This window comes from Psammomys obesus, unplaced genomic scaffold (assembly GCF_907164565.1).
Source record: "Psammomys obesus unplaced genomic scaffold, mPsaObe1.curated_primary_1811, whole genome shotgun sequence".
In the NCBI taxonomy this organism is placed as follows: domain Eukaryota; kingdom Metazoa; phylum Chordata; class Mammalia; order Rodentia; family Muridae; genus Psammomys; species Psammomys obesus.
In genome coordinates this window covers 4,484,355-4,501,925 of record NW_026596234.1, presented here as the reverse complement: position 1 = coordinate 4,501,925, position 17,571 = coordinate 4,484,355, and positions in this window count along the sequence as shown.

Below are 17,571 nucleotides of genomic sequence, written 5' to 3'. Positions count from 1 at the left end.
ACACACAGAGCTTGCTATCTACCTACTCCTGCTTTGTCTGGGAGCCCTGCCTAGAAGGTAGCCCCAGCCAGTCCTGGGAGACAGTGATATAACTGCCGAGGTCTTGAGAAGCATACTAGCTCTGTGTTTCCTTTCACTGATCTGGACAGTAGTGTCAGTGTTAGTATCAGGGTTAGCAGTGGCATCGGTTAGTTGTGTTGTATTGTGTTAAGGCTGAGTAGGTTCAGGTAGGGTGTTGTGCTATTCAGCTTTTCTTCTTTGCTATGTCAAAATGGCCAAGGAAAACAAGTTAAAGAAGAAAGGGTATTTGGCTTATGGTTTCACAGGCTTCGGTTCAGAGTTGGCTGACTCCGTTGTTTTTAGGCCTCTGGTGAGGAAGGAACGTCATGGTGGAAGTTAATGGCAGCATAGAATCAATCACCTCTCAGTAGCCGGGAGACAGAGAATGGGGAGAAAGGAAGGAACAGAGCCTGATGGACCTTTCCAGGACACATGGAACATTGACTTACATTTTCAAACTAACCCTTACCTCCTAAGAGTCATTCAGCATGAATTAATCTGTGGATGAAGTTGGGGGTCCCTGACTGGTGTAACTTATTGAAGGTTCATAGAAAGCTGCAGCCATGACATTACCCTCCAGAATGAGTGGTTACTGGGAGAGTCAAGGGCTCGTGGCCATGGCCAGTTATGTCAAAGCCTTTAAAGTGAGAATGCATCACTGAAGAGATCATAGCCACAGACAGCCTCAAGTGACCCTAAGGAGCCATATGGGAACCCCTAGGTCCCTCAGTTCTCTCCAGGACCCCAGAACAAAGAGAGTTTCTTTGTCTTATATTCCATTCCTCTGTTGGGGAGTGGAAGTAAGTTCCATTATCATGTGACCCAACCCAAATTTTTCAAATTCTCCCAAACTCTGCCTGTAACAGGTACTCCAAACATTTAAGAAGCCATGGTCTCATCTGTTCACAGCAACGCCTCCACTCAGGGTACTAGTTTTCTGTATTGGTTTTCTCAGTACAGTCACAAAATACCCAATCGCAACAACTTAAGGAGAGAAAGGATTTATTTTGCTCTGATTTTTCAGATGTTCTGTCTGTCGTGAGATAGCACCGTGCTTTTTGTAGAAAAAATAAAAAATAAAAAGCACATGGTGATGGGAATGTGTAGAGAAAGAGGGTGCTCATTTCACAGCAACAAGAAGCAGAGGGGAGCCATAACAGGAAGGGGCTATGGCAAAATAAAGCCTGGAAGGGACGTGTTTTTCCTCAGATCAGGCCTATATTCCAGTGTTGCCACCTCCCAAAAGTCTATTCATAGTTTACATCCATCAATGAACTGGACCAATCACTGGGTCTCAGTCCTCATGATCCTGGAAAAATCCTCTAACACCTACCCAGGTATGTGCTTTACTTAATTCTGGACACTTCTCAGTTCCATCAAGGTAACAATCAACACTAGCCATCAAGCTATCCAGTCACCTCTCCAGATCCTATCTATGGATATCAGAGAAGCAGCAACGCATGAGCCTTAACAGTCCCAGCTTCGCCCATTTTCCAGTTCAAACATGATAGGACCAGGTTGTGGTTTAAGAGTCTCCCTAAGACCACAATGGAGACGTAGCTAAAAGCTGGGGGGGTTGTGTCGTGTTGGGAGTGAGAGTTTCCAGGTGGGTTATGATTAAGACTGATAGTTGAGGTAGGGACAGTTTTGAGACAGACTTCCTCTGACACCTTATCCCTTCTTGCTGTAACTGGAATGGAAGCAAGCGTATTGTGTATAGTGTGTGTGTGTGTGTGTGTGCGCACCCGTGCAATCAAGTACTAGGTGCTTGTGTGCATGTGTGTACATGAAAGCATGCGATATGTGTGTAGTGGATGTGTATGTACGTGGATGTGCACAGGAGAGACAGTATGCTTGTGCATGTGTATGAACACAGAATGCAACGTGTATGCAAAAATGCATAGCAAATGCAGCGTGTTCTTGTGCATGTGTGTGCATGAGGGTATACCCTGAGAGTACAGTGTGTGTGTGTGTGTGTGTGTGTGTGTGTGTGTGTGCTTGAGTGTCTACAGGAAGTAGTGTGCCTATGTGCATGTGGGTTTGTATGTGAGAATATACGGTGCAGTATGTGTACCTGAGTGTGAACAGCAAACACAGTGTGCCATTGTGTGTGTGTGTGTGTGTGTGTGGATAAATGTATGCAGTGCGTACGGCGGGTGCTCAGGTTTTTGCGGGTAGGTGCTTGCCCAATGTTCCCAAGCCTGCTTTTCCCACTCTCCCTGTTCTGCTGTGCTAAAGCCTCATTAATGTGCAGAGAGTATTCAAGCCTGAGTCTGGATGAGTCACCGCTGAGCACTGAGCGCTGGGCGGCAGACAGTGGGGGCCTTGCTGGATGCTGCTTTCCCACTGGCCCCTGTTCGTAGCTCCCTTGCTCAGCCCCCTGCCCACTCCCTCCCTGGGGCCCCTGTAGTCTCAGCCTCGCTGCTCTTTGGGGGGGATGGGAAAGAGACTGACTGCAAAGGCTGTGGATATTTTTCTCTCCCCGGGGCGACAGCAGAGGTCAGGAGGGCGCACACTGTTCCTGAGACTGCCCTTCTCAGGAACCCTGTGGGCATGATTTATGCCTCCTGAGCTCAGTCCACATCTGCAAGTGCCTCCTACATGTGACTCCTTATTGGGGGAGCTGCCTGACCCCACCACAACCATCCTCCTTTCCTGTGTATCCTGCTTGTTCTTCTGGGTACAGCACAGAAGCTTCAAGCACAGGTCTCGTGATATGGGAGGAGGTGGAGGCAGGTTAATAAAGAGAACATTTCAGGCAGAGGAAGGCACCATCTGAGGTGCCTTGGTAGACATGGAGACTGCCTGAAATGAGCTAGAGTGCAGACCCCGTGTATCTGCATGATAGCACAGGGCTGGGTACATGGTGGGAGCTGGGCAGGCATGTCCTGGATAGAAGCTGGGTGAAACAACCAGGCAGAGAAACCAATGGTTTCAAGAATGAGTGACTAGGAAAGCTACTCCAGGAGGTGGCTGCAGTGGAGAGAAGAGCTCCTGCAAAGTCCCCCTGTCTCAGGCAGTGGGACTGGCTGAAGAGAACAAGATGGAAATTGGAAGGCTGCAGCGTCAGGCCTGTGGCTATAGAATAGAGGCTGGGTTCTGTTTTCAGGGAAGTGGGAAGTCAGAGGAGGACGACTGGGAAAGGGTGATGGTGATCTCACTCACATCCCGAGGCAGGAAAGCCTTCCTTAGGGGACCAGAGAGCTGAAGAACACCTACCCTACTGAAGGCAGCCCCATGGATTTTAGAAGGAGCTCCTCAATGACTCTGGTGTGGCTTTCCGTATTGGTGGTCCCTCAGGCAGAGACGGTGGCCATGTGTCATGCCACTCAGGCCATGCGCTCACCACATCCTCTCCACGCACCCTGAAGACAATGATGCCAGCCTACCTACCAGGAAGTCTTGAGAAGCGCATTCTACCTCTCCAGGGTGGCTTGCTCCGTAAGGGCTGACCCACACATACTTGGTGCAGTGTAGACTGGCAAGCTGTGACTACCAAGACCTATGATCCCATTTGCAGAGAAAGAAAGGCAGAGATGATAAGGGGCCATGCCCCATCCCTCTCTGCCAGGGTTAGATACCCTGTGTAGTAGTTAGCCTTGGTGTAGAATCACCCAGGAGATAAGCTTTTGAGTGTGTCTATGAGGGAGTTTCCAGAGCCTACAATGTCACTTGTTCATTGATTTTATAAGAGTTCACAAGTAAGAGATTACCTTGATTCTCAGAAGACGTTTTGGACTTTTAAGCTGTGTCAGGACTGTTAAAGACTATTGAGACTTTTGAAGTTAGACTGGAAACGTTTTGAATTTTGTATTATAAAATAGTCATTATTAAATGACAGTGAACCTAGGGGAGCCCGGGTTGGAATTATATGGTTTGAAGTTGATGTCCATGTGTCAGGATGACGGGATTGGCTTATGATAGTTAATCTTGACTGTAAACTTGACATGACTTAGCATCACCTAGGACACACACTTTTGGGTGTGTCTGAGGCTGATTCCACAGAGGTTTATAGACATAGAGTGGAGTTGGCCCAAGAAAGGAAGATCTTCCTGAGATAGGAAGATCCATTCTGAATGCAAGTATCTGAATAAAACCGCCTGAGCACTCTGCTTCACACTCACACTAACACAGTAAGGACTATCTCGCTGCCATGCCTTTCTCACTGAGAGACTGTATGCCTAAAACCACAAGCCAAACAGACTTTTCTTAAGATGACTTTGCCCAGGCATTTTTCACACAGTAGGGAAAACAGACAAACAACAAAAACAATAAAAACTCAGCTAATTTTGCACCCAGGCTTGATACTGGTTCTCAGGTAAAAATCTGGTGTCTGAATCCTGCCCGGGAGAGGAAGAAGATAAAAGCAGAGAATGCTGAGGGCAGAGGCCAGCCTAGGAAATTGAACCTGGTTTTCATCCACTCCTGGAGATGCCATCTACCCCAGACATGAATGTGCAAGGAAAAAGAAAACAAACCACTTCTCCTTTGAGCGAGGTTTGACTTTGAAGGACCAAAAGAGCTATTTGTAACACTTTTAACCCCTTTTATAGATCAGTTTGTTATGGAAGATGACAGAGAAAGAAATCATGGTTTTAAGAGGAGAAGTTTTAAAAGGTTTGAGCGGGGGCTGGGGAGCTGGCTCTGTAGGTAAGAGTGCTTGCTGTACCATCATGACGAACTGAGCTCAAATCCTAGAATCTAATTTTAAAAACCTGTGAGTGGCTATGCATGCAACAAAATCCTAACACGGTGCAGGAAGGAGACAGGAAGCTCCTGGGCCTGCTGGACCTCACCAGGTTCACTGGCAAACCCTATCTCAAGGAAATAAGACAGATAGTGATAGAGCAGGCCACTTGACATCCACTGGAGCACACACTCTCGCACAGGGATACACATACCACATAGAAGTCACCACATGTACTACCTGGCTTTGGTCTTTGTTGCTATGATCAGACATCCCTGACCAAAAGCAACTTAGAGAAGTATATTAGTTAGGGTTCTCTAGAAGAACAGAACACACACACACACACACACACACACACACACACACACAAAGAGAATTTATTACATTGGCTTACAGGCTGTAGCTAGTTCAACAAGGGTTGTCTACCAACAGAAGTTCTAAGAATCCAGCAGTTGTTGGATGAAGTTGAAAGTCTCAGGTGGTCGTCAGTATATGCCAGAATCCTGAAGAAGTAGGCTCTAATGCTGGGGAAGGAATGACACTTGCCAGCAAGAGCAAAAGCAAGCAGACAAAAAGAGCAAACTTCCTTTTTCAATGTGCTTTATAAAGGCTGCCTGCAGAAGGTATGGCCCAGATTAAAGATATATCATCCTACCTCAAAAGATCTGAATAAAAACAGGTCTTCCCTTTTCAAATGATTTAGTTAAGGAAAAAAAATCCCTCCCAGGTGTTCACAGCTGCTTGGCTTTTAGTTAATTCCTGATGTAGTCAAGTTGACAACCAAGAGAAGACCCCAGAGAGAGGAAGATTCCCCCACCCCCTCACAATTTCAGGTTACAGTTTATCATTGTGTGAAGTCAGGGCAGGTGCTGGAGCCAGCTGGCCACACTAAATCCACAATCAAGAGCAAAGGGAGAAACAACTGTACCCATGCTTGCTAGCCTTCTCATATATAGTACAGGGCCTGGCCTAAGGAATGATATCACCCACAGTGGGCTGGGCTTTCTTAGATCAATTAACAGTCAAGACAGTCCCCCACAAACATGTCCACAGGCTAGCCTGATCTAAACAATCCCTTCTCCGGTGATTTTAAGTTGTGTCAGGTTGACAATTAAAGCTAGCCATCAATCATTTTCCAGTTCTTCTCACAAGGAACTGTCAGAAGACCAGTGGGTCCCACTCTCTGCTCTGCCACACTGTACCATGTAGAACCTATTACTAGAGCCAGAGAGATCTGAGAAGTTCACCCTTCAACTCAGTGCTGCTGAGCCAGGAATTCACTCTTTAAGCTTTCTTTTTATCTATTATTTAATAGCCACTCTTGCAAATGTCTCCTGATGTCTTTGCTTTTGTTTGAACTTGCTCAGTTAGGTTTTAGAACTGTAGCCGTATTTCTCCACCCAGTTTACTATAGGGATTCTTACTATATTCCTCAACCACATCTTGTTTGATCCCTTCTTCTTTCATCTTCATCCTTTCTCTGTTTGCTTCTTAGTTTTAACTCTCCCTGTATTTAACAGTCTGTAAAACCTGGGGAGCCAACAATATCACAACTTTCCCCCTCCCTAGTTTACTCACCTATCATAGTTTGTTGTCCATTGCTGTAATAAACACCATAGCAAAAGCATCTTGAGGAGAAAAGGGTTTATTTCATTTTCCAGCTTGTAGTACATCATGAAGGCAGATCAAGGCAGGAACTCAAGGCATGAGCCTGGGGACAAGAACTAAAGTGGAGGTCATGGAGGGGTGCTGCTTACTGGCTTGCTCCTCCAGGTTTGCTTGGTTTGCTTTCTAATGCAAACTTGGGCCAGTTTCCAAGGCATGGGTACCACCCATCATGGGCTGGGACCTTTCATTTCAGTCATCAATCAAGTCCCTTTCCCAAAGGCTTTTCCATAGGCCAATTTGATGGGGGCAATTTTCTCAATTGAGGTTCCCTCTTTCAGATAGCTCTAGCTTTTCTGAAGTTGATAAGAAAACAAAACCAAACCAGAACACTGCCTCACTTTTTTTTTCTTTCCAAAGTACACATATTATTTAATCTTTATCCTTGCCCACCCTCCTTCATTCTCACTCCTAATCTTATTAACTAAAATCTGAATCTACTTTATACTATGCTTATTTATTCTCCAACAGTTATTAAAGTCAAAAGGAACATTGCTATTAATTTGCTAGTACAACAATTGCATAGTGTAATATCAAACAGCTGTGGTTGTTCTCCTACTTAATACCCTACTTGGGGAATATTACACAGCTTACACCAGGCACCTTGAGCTCCAGATCTGAGGAATTATTTCTGAACTAAACACTCAATTCTATCACATCCAAATCCCACTTGAACATTGCAAATACATCAACTGAAAGAATATAGCTGATAAAAAAAATAACAACAGATGCATAAGTCCCAATGCAGTAACATAAGAAACAGTAAAAACAAAGATTCCTCCAAAAATTATTAACCCTACAGTAATGGCATCTAGTGAGAATGAGTTAGATAAAATCTCTGAGAACTTAGATAATGAGCATCAGTATGTTCAAAGTCACACAGACACACAGACACAGATGCAGAGACACAAGCACAGACACACAAACACACACACACAGTGAATTATAAAATAAGGAAGGTGGCAGATAACATGAAAGAATTATTTAAGAAAGAGATAAAATACTGAAAATACTGAAGCATACCTATCTGAAAGCTGGAAACAAAAAAATCATAGTGAGTCATATTTTAAAACTTTGTAGAAAGTCTCAATAACAGAATGGTCAAGAAGACAACACATCTGAGCTTGATGACAAGGAGGAGAAACTGAAACAATCCAGCAAGGTAAAGATGAAATAAGAAGGCATGAATATATATATATATTATATATATATACTATATATATATATATATACTATACTATATATACTATATATATATAGTGAGGGATATATGAAAAACTCTTATGGAAAGGATATACAAACATTCTGAAAAGACCAAATTTATGGGTTATAAGTATAGAAGACATAGAAGAATCTCATTGTAAAGGTAAAGAAAATAATTTCAAAAGATTCATAAGAGAAAATTATCCAGTGTTTGGAAAGGAGATGCCAGTGCAGATACAGGAGGCAGTTATGGCAACAAACAGACAAAACCAAAAAGATCCTTCCCTCATTGTATTGTAATGAAAACACTAAATATACAAAACAAAGAAAGCAGGTTCCAAGTTGGCAGAGAAAAGTACCAAGTCACATACAAAGACAGGCCCATCAGAATCAGACTTAGTTTATGTATTTCAGGCTCTGAGAGGTAATAACTGCCAACCCAGACTTCTACACTCAGTAAAAACTACCTCTCATAACTGAAGGAGAAACAAAAACTTCCCATGATCAAAACAGACTAAAGAAATTTATGACCACCAAGTCAGTCGAATGAAAGATACATGAAGGAATCTTACAGAAAATAAAGAAAAACAAAATGCCCATGAAACCTCAGGAAAAAAAAAAATCATGTTAGAATAATACCAACCAAAAGAGGAAGTGAAAAATTCAACCAAATGGCAAGAATCAATACTCAATTTTCAATAAAACCCTGAATATAATTGGTTTTGTTTCCCCAATCAAAAGACAAAGACTAGTAAATTGGATCAAAAAGCAGGAGTTCACCGAAGCCTAAAAAGACAAATGCCATACATTTTCTTTCAGGTGTGAGTCCTGGCTTTAAATTTTTAGATTAATGTGTTTAAATAGAACATTTGCAGAACTCAGAAAGCTAGAAAAAGTTTTTGAGAGGAGAAGGAGAAGAGGCCTTAATGGATGAAGGCATAGTAGAATATGAAGACGGAAAGGAGAAAGGAATACTGGGAATTTTACTTTCTGTTGAGAAATTTTTTTGGGTGTTCATGCATCTAAATTTCTGCTAAGGTGATCTTCTAAAACCATCCAGGGGTTGAACAATGAAGCAAGGATGGAATGGTAGGAAAGGAAGGAGATTGAAGGAGGAACGTATGAACAACCCTTATGAAAACCCACAACTTTCCAAGCTAATTTAAAATATATACTTAAAAAAAAGTTTTAGCAAAGGTTCTCTGCATGGATGAACCACTACCATTAAAGACATAGGTTGTTGAATAAAAATCTCAGTGCCAGAGGGATACTGTCTTGTGAATTATTGGCAGAGAGCTTTCAGAGGTCCCCCAAATAACACAGGATATTGTCTTTACTTTTGATTACCTACCAAAACTAGATGGTAAGATCCTGTTGCTAAAGGTACAACACACTTTGGCTGCAGATTATAGAGAAATAAAGCTGGAACTCACCTGAAAACTTCCTTCCTGCTGGCTAGCTGTTATAATATCAGATGACGCTATCCAGGCTGTTGAAAGAGAGAAGCCATCAACATTCTTATTCTCCAGTGAACCATGCATGCTACAGGACTGACCTGCCAGGGAAGATGTGCCTAACCAGTGTAACAGTGGCATGAGTGTTACAGATATAACCAACTGGAGGTTATCTGATTCACAGATAAATTCAACTTGAGGCCTAATTCATAGGGTGGAAGTCATACCTTGCACTGTAGATCTGATCAAAAGCCCATGGCTGGGGAGGTCATAAGTCATAGCTAGGGATATATTGCCAAATTGCCTTCTATTTATGTTTATACACACATAAATTAGTGCAGCCCTCAACCTTGGTCAGAGAAATTTCTCTCAACAGTGGCCAGCATATAATTCAGAGACTCATAACAGGTCAAAATGTTGAGAATGAGGGACTGCTGAATGCTCATCCCTAAATGGAACATCTATTTCAACTCCCACCCAAGGCTCTGAGAGTATAATGGAAAAGGGGTCAGAAATAATGCAAGAGCCAGAAGATGGGAGGAGTGCAGCTAATTACTGTCTTCAGGACATGATATGGTCCTTGTACTCATGAACTCACATCAGCTATGACCTGTCTGTATACTATCAAGCTAACAAGACAGTCGACATTTCAAAAGACAGTACTAATTAAACTCACAGAGTTACAAAAAAAGAGGATGGGATGAAGAGGAATATATTAGTGTAATGAATGGAGTGGGATGGTGTCTTAGTTAGGGTTACTATCGCTGTAACAAAACTCCATGACACTTAGAAGGAAAAAGTTTATTCTTCTTAAGTTTCCACATAACAGTTTGTCATCAAAGGAAGTCAGGACAAGACTCAAGCAGGGCGAAGACCTGGAGGCGGGAGATGAATCAGAAGCCATGGAGGGGTGCTGCTTACTGGCTTGTTCCTCATGGCTTACTCAGTCTGCTTTCTTATAGTACCCAGGGCCACCAGCCCAGGGATGGCTCCATCATAATGGTCTAGGCCCTCTACAATCATCACTAAAAATGGCTCGCATATGTCCAGTTTTATGGACACATTTTCTTAATTGAGGCTGTCTCCTCTTAGATTCCTCTAGTTTATGTCAAATTGACATGAAAGTATCCAGAACAGATGGGAAACAGGAGTGTATCTGATCAAAATACATTGTATACATACATGAAATTGTCCAAGAATAAGAGTTAATCTTTTTACAATAAAAGTAAAAGTAATAAAAAGTTAACTATTACAACCTACCCCTTGTCAACCTGACACACAAACACATCACATAACCTTCTATTCTTGGTTCCCACAGTCTCATGTTCATTTCATAATGCAGCCCAAATTTTTAAAAAAAAAATTTCCTGAGTCTACAATACTCCTAACAAATTAAAAGCCTAAAGTCTCTTAACTATGAAATCCTTTAGGAACAAAGAGCAAGTTATAGACTTTATACATAGTATAAACAAGATCGTATCAAATGAGTAATCACACCAAATAAAAAACAAAACCAGACAGAGAAAAGATCAAATCTTGCACCTCCAGTGGCCAGAATCTGGGGCTCATAATGTAATGTTCTGGGCTCCAGAAGGCTGCCGTCTGCAACACCTACAGCTTCTCTTGTAAGCATAGGCCAGCTCCATTCTACATCTGCAATTTTATATGGTGGGACGCCTTAGCATCTTTCGTATCCTGGGATCTTCATTGCCACCAAGCTCTCACCATCACCAATGGCCTTTAAGGCCTCTCTGCAGGAATTCCAACATTGCCACAGGTTGAGAGCAAGTCTCAGATCACATATGACCACTGCATGCCTTCAAAGCCAGCACTACATGGATGGCTCATATATTGCCAGTTCCTCTGACATTCAGTAGCCTGGCCCATTTTGATGGCAGATGTATCCATTTTTGTGCTTTGACCTGGAGGAAACACTTCCCTACAGTCCCAGTAGAGCACAGGCTTCACCTCAGTGGTGCTGATCTCTTTGGCACCACTCTGATCTCTCAGAGCTGCCTCTTTAACCCATCTAATCCGTACACACAGATTTTCAACCAAAATATCACATGAATATCCCCCAGTCCAGTTAACAACAAAGTTCTTGTCCTGAAATATAACCTGACTCTACCCTCGATGTTACTCTCGGCATCTTTCAGGCTCCCACGAGGATTACTCACTAAGCTCTGAGCACCCAGTGACTTTTCTAGCCCAAAGCTCCAAGTCTTTACATTCCTGCCACAACATAGTCCAAGACATAAAAGGCACATGGTCAGGCATATCACAACAACCCCGTGTTCATGGTACCAGCTTTGCCTCGATCATCATGAAGAAATACCCTGACCAAAAGAACATAGGGGAGGAAAGGATTTATTTGGATTACAGTTTCAGACTGCAGTCCATCATTGCAGAAAGTCACAGAGGCTTGACAGAGCTGGTCACACTACATCCACAGTCAAACCCAGAAGGAAGTAAATCCATGCAGGCCTCTTGGTTACTTCCTTGCTAGCTCTCAGCGTTGTTCTCTTACCCAGTTCAGGGTCCAGGCTAGGAATGGTGCTGTTCACAGTGGGATGGGTCTTCTGATGGCAACTAACCACCACGACAAATCCCCACTGATATGCTATCAAGTCAACCTGATATAAGTAGTCCTTCAGTGAGACTCCCTTCTCAGATTATTCAAAGTTCTGTCAAGATGACAATTAAAGCTAACCATCACACTTCCACGTACCACGATGGTTAGTTTCAATTTTCAGCTTGATGGGATCTAGTAAGGGATTGTCCTGATTATGGTAGTTGAGTGGGGAAGACCTGTCCATTGTAGGTAGTGTCCTTCTCTGAGCTGGGATCCTAGACTTCATAAAAAGGAAAGTAAACCTAAACATTCATCTCTCTTCTTTTTGATTGTGGATGAGACACAGTCAACTCTTTCAGACCCCTGTTGTTGTGATTTCTTAGCCACAATGAACTGTGACCTGGAACTATGAGCCAACATAAACCTTAAGTTTCTTTGATCTTAAGTTTCTTTGTCAGGGTATTTTGACAAAGGAACAAAAAGGAATCAGGTGGTTTGAATAAGAATGGAACCCATAGGCTCATATTTCTGAATGTTTCTCAAATTGTTCTACCCAGCTGGTAGAACTGTTTGCAAAGGATTAGGGGGTAGGTCACTGGGGTGATCCCATTCCACATCTAGTTAGTGCTCTCTGCCTCATGTTTGTGGATCAGAGTGCAAGGTCTTAGCTACTGTTTCAGCACTAGGTCTGCCTGTCTGCTGCCATGCTCCCTACCATGATGGTCTCAGCTGACCACTGGAACTATAAGCCCTCAATGAGCTATTTCTTCTGTAAGTCGCATTACTCACGGTGCTTTGTCATAGTGTCATAGTAACAGGAAAGTGACTAAGACAAAAACTAACACACACTCTCTCACACACACACTGAATCTAAATGAAATAATAGATGTTGACAGTGGGTAAACAGACAAGAGAATGTCATGTTGAGCACTGTGGGAGTCATCCTCACCACACACATGAGCCCTCATTGTGTTCTGTGAGCATTCTCCCTGGTTCTTTGGTTAGCATCATGCTTGGTTGAAAACTTGGTGAGTTACCCCTTTGTACCAACCTAAGGACACTCCAGCTCAGGGATGACTCTGGGAGGTGAAGTAACTCTTACTGGGTCAGACCCTTGCCTTTCTCGTTTGTGTCTTTCCCTTTTTACTCTCTCCCTCTGTGCCTCTAATTTTGCTGCCTCCTCTCTCTGGCCTTCCCTTCTCTACCTCCTCTTTTGTAATTTATCTTGTTCTTCTTTTTCTTTATCTCTTCTCTGCAAACCCTATGGACTCTTAGCATATCAGACTAGGCTCTACCCTGTACCCTGTCTCATTACCTGGGCTCCTTCAGTGAACTAGGAGCCCTGTGAAAGCCCATTATCTCTGCTAAAACATTTTTCTAAAGAGGGGCTCCTTAAATCTTTCCCAACCTGTATGTGTGTGTGTGTTTGTGTGCATGCACAAGCAGAGGATAGAAGACATGTCTCCCTCTATCACTCTCTACCTTATTACCTCGAGATAAGATCTCTCACTGAATCTAAAGCTCACTGTTTTGGCCAACCTGGTTGACCTCAGGATTCACCGGTCTCAGCACTCATTTTGTAGGGGTTATAAAGCATACACAGCCATGCCTAGCTTTTATATGGGTGCTAAGAATCTAAACTCACTTCCTTGTACTTTCACAGCAAGCAGTCTTAGTGACTGAGCCATCCTCCCAGCCCCACACTGTTTATTGTCTGATAAATTTTTATGCAGCCTTTGGAACATAGGTATATGAATTAGGTGTACAAATCAAACACTGATATAAATCACAAAGAAATTCATTTAAAAACAATTCTTTGATATACACATAATTTTACCATTTATTAAAGATGAAAGCAAATTTGCATGCTAATGAGATGGACGTGCTTGCTCATTTTTACATAAGGAATTAAATCTTGGCTGAATACTTAATAGTGCAGAGTGTCGAGCATCTTCAATGTTTTTCAGAGTTGCTCAATATTTTGATTTTATAATCATCAATGCTGAGAATACCACTTTGCATAAATACATAGTACAAAATGGTAGATGTATGTTTAGGGCCATTTCAGAAATTGTTGGAAATTCTGTCCTAATCCCAAGCCAGAATTCATTTAATGGTTTTTAAAATGCAACTCAAGTCAGAAACTCAAACATCAATTCTTAAAGTCAAACACTCTAACACAGTACAATCCAAATATATACTAATTTGATATTTACATGCTGAGGAGTGCCAGTAAGAAATATGAAAAGCCTTTGTTTTCTGTAATTAAATGCTCCTGTTACTGTGAGAGCAGGGAGCTTTGCATGTACAACTGAAGCGCTGAGATCCAAGCCAGGAAGGCAACCCAGTCTGTAAACACTTGCTGCAAAAATACGAGGACCTGAGCCCAGGCCCTTAGCTCACTTACAAATCTGAGTGTGGTGGCACACACAGGTAATTGTGCTGGCGAGACAGACAGACAGGTCCAGCCAGCCTACCACTGTGATCCCTAGCTCTAAGAGTCTAAGAGAGAGAGAGAGAGAGAGAGAGAGAGAGAGAGACTCTGCCTCAAAAACAGCATGGATATTTCTTGAGGAATGACATCCAAGGCTGATTCTCCTCTCTCTCTCTCTCTCTTTCTTTCTCTCTTTCTCTCTCTCTCATAATACAACCCACTCCCAACAAGCCACTCCATTTTACAACAGTCTAGAATCAGAGCTGATGGATTTCATTGGATAATGTGATGAAAATATATTATAAAGCTGGTCAGAACCAAGATTTCAGTGATGTTGCATGGTGCAATATGGGTGAACACTGCAAAAACCACCTTAGATTCATGACATATTTCATTTTGAAGTAACTTGGCTGTTGCATATTTAAAAACATTTTACTGGTGCCATTTGTGTGTGTGTGTGTGAGAGAGAGAGAGTGTGTGTGAACATCACTTTCAGTTTCATGACCTTAGTGTAAGAAACTGAGTTCTACAAGAGTCCTTGGCATGGGCTGGGGAGACTTAAGACAGTGTACAGAGGTGATAGGATGTCTGTGACTGGTAATCTCTTTATTACTGTAGGCTGGACTACCAGCTCCCTCAGACATATCCCTAGAAGTTCTTCAAGCAAGGCCAAGAGTCCAGCAGGAAAAACCAAGTTAGCATGAGAATGAGCCAAGATATGGAAATGGACTAGATGTCCACAGTGCATTAGAGGCACTGGTGGAAAGCAAGATCTTTTAGGACTCCTTAGGTGTCCTCCTTAGCTTTAACTGTCAACTTGACAGCCTAGAGTCACCTGAGAAGGTAGTCTCTGTTGAGAAATTGCCAAAGTTGAGTTGGCATGTGCGCCCTTCTGTGAGGGGTTGTCTTGATGGTGAGTAAATGAAAAGGGCCAGCCTACTGTGGGTGGTACAATCCCTAGGCACGTAGTAAGAAAACTAGCTAAATTTGAGCCTGGGAGTATGCCTGAAAGCAATGGTTTTGTTGTTGTTGTTGTTGTTGTTGTTTGTGTGTGTGTGATTCCTTCCTCCAAGTCCCTACTAGAGTTTCTGCCCCAACTTCCCTCAATGACAAGCTGTGACTTGTCATTGGTTTTTTGGTGACTTGTCACCAAAAACCAAGTTACTTTTGGTGAGAGTGGTCTTGTTGTTATTTGTTTCATTTTTGTTTTTAATAAAAAAAAAACAGCAAAAAATTAGCACAGAAAGAGGTAGTAAGGAAGTGGGGTGTGGCTGTAATGTGGCTTTCTGTGCCTTTGGACTATTAAATTGGAGGATTTTGGAAGCATTTGAGACTTTAGGCTGAAAGTCCTCTCAGATCTTAACAGGCCATAATTGTGGGAGCTTAGAAGTCATTAAAGCCTAGAGAAATACACCTGGTGTAGACCTGGCTGGTGAGGTTTCATACAGAAGCTAAGATCCAGAGTTGGGATACAGCCTCTTTGTATGATGTTTTGGGTTTAAAATTTGTGTGGGCTGATCACCTGGGTCTGAAGAAATGGTTGTGATCGACAAGAGATATACACCACTAAAATGAAACCTTTTGTGCTTCACTGGGACATCAGGAAAGTATTTGCTCCAGGTCAGTACACAGAAGTTGCTGTCCAGAGGGACCAAGGCTACTTCTCAAGCTGTCAGCCTAATTTGGCAAGAGTCCCCATGTGGCACTCGTTTTGAAGACATGAAAACTGCAGAATTGAAGGAGTTCTCAATAGAAGGTGGGGCTGGCCACCATGTGGAGAGGTCAGAGGGCCCATTGGTGAAGGTGTAGTCTCATTTGCAACAGAGATCCCAGGATATTGGAAATGTCAGTACTGAGGGAAGTCCACCAAGGATGATAGCAAGTGTGGTGTGGAGAGAGTCCACACTGGGAGAAGCTGTGTATGTTGTGGGTAGCAGAGCTGAGAGCATGGGACTCCCTAAGCCTTTTTCAGCCAGAAAATCATGAGTTAGTTCCAGATACTGGACATGGAGCTGCAGGATCTGGGTTTATACTGCTGAAGTTTGATTTGGCTCTGATCAGATTCTTTCCATGCCCTGATTCTTCTCTTTTTAAATAAGAACATGTACAGTTTTTTTTTTTTTTTTTTTAATTTTACGGGAACTACTGTTAAGGGATTTTAGTGTTTTAAAGAGACATTGAGCTTTTAAAGCATTAGGATTTTTAAAGGCTGTGAGACTTTAGAAAAAGATAATGAGATGGTGAAGACCTGGGTTCAAGTGCCCCATTTTCTTAATCAAGCCCTAATAAGTTGCTTTTCTCACTGCTGTGATAAAACAGCTAACAAAAGCAACTTAAAGAAAGAAGAGTTCACTCCAGCTCACAGTTCAGGGTTCAGTCCATCACGACGGGAAGGCCATGGTGCCAGGAGCTTGAAGTAGCTGGTCATGTGTCTGCAGTCAGGAAGCAGAGGGAGAAGAACACTGCTTCTCAGCTTGCTTGCTCCTTTTTATCCAGTCCAGGACCCCAGTCCACGAGATAGTAGTGTCCACAATTAGGATGGGTCTTCCACCTTCAACCAGCCACATCTTTATATTCCCTCACAGACAAGCCCAGAGCTGACAACCAAGATTAACTGTAATGATCCTCTTCTACTATTGGGTCCTGTTTCCTGATTCACTGAAGGGGAGACCTATGTTCACGGAAGTGACCTGAGACATCTTTTGAGCATGTGGCACCATGCCTGGCCTGAACTTAGTGTGTGCTTTGTGTCATCTTTTTATGAGCTGTGTGATGCTTCGGTGTATGCAGGACTAGTGGACCTGGCAATATCCTATAGGAACCTCAGCTGGAAGGCGATATGGGTTGCTTCGGTTTGGATGGGCTTCAGAGGTCAGGAATCTAAGGGTGGACTCCATCATGGTAGCAGAGACAATGACAAGAGTCTCTGGGAAAAGCAGCCTTATCAGTGGTGACAGTGGGATAGCTTCAAGGGTGGTGGAATGGCTGCTCTTGGTCTTGCTTCTGGGAACACCCCAGTCACAGGAGTGGCAGGGAGAATCCTGGGCAGAGACTCCAGGGTCTCTGGAAGAATTGTCTCCTCCCACTTCATTCCAGCTTCCTGACCTGGTAGTATTGTATGCCGGGGGGGAGCTCATGAGATATTGTTTCCCCCAAAAGCTCAAACAATGATGAAATATTTGATGACATAGCTTCTATAAGGCCTACTCCCAAGACAGCCCATCTTCAAATGACTGCCAGCTCCTTCAATGCCAAGGCTGCCTTCCTTGGGGATCAACATATGGAACTTGTTTTTAATTTAAAATAAAATAGACTTCCTAATCCCCTTCCTCTCTTGCTCTGTCTCCCATTGGCTGATACTCTGACTGTCCTATAAACATAGGAGTGTTGCTGCCTCCAAGACTTTGTCACTGTATTTTTCCTGGAAATGGCTACCACTTCCTTGGCTTGACCACGGTCCATGGGCTCCACAACAGCTCCTGTTGTTGCTCACCTC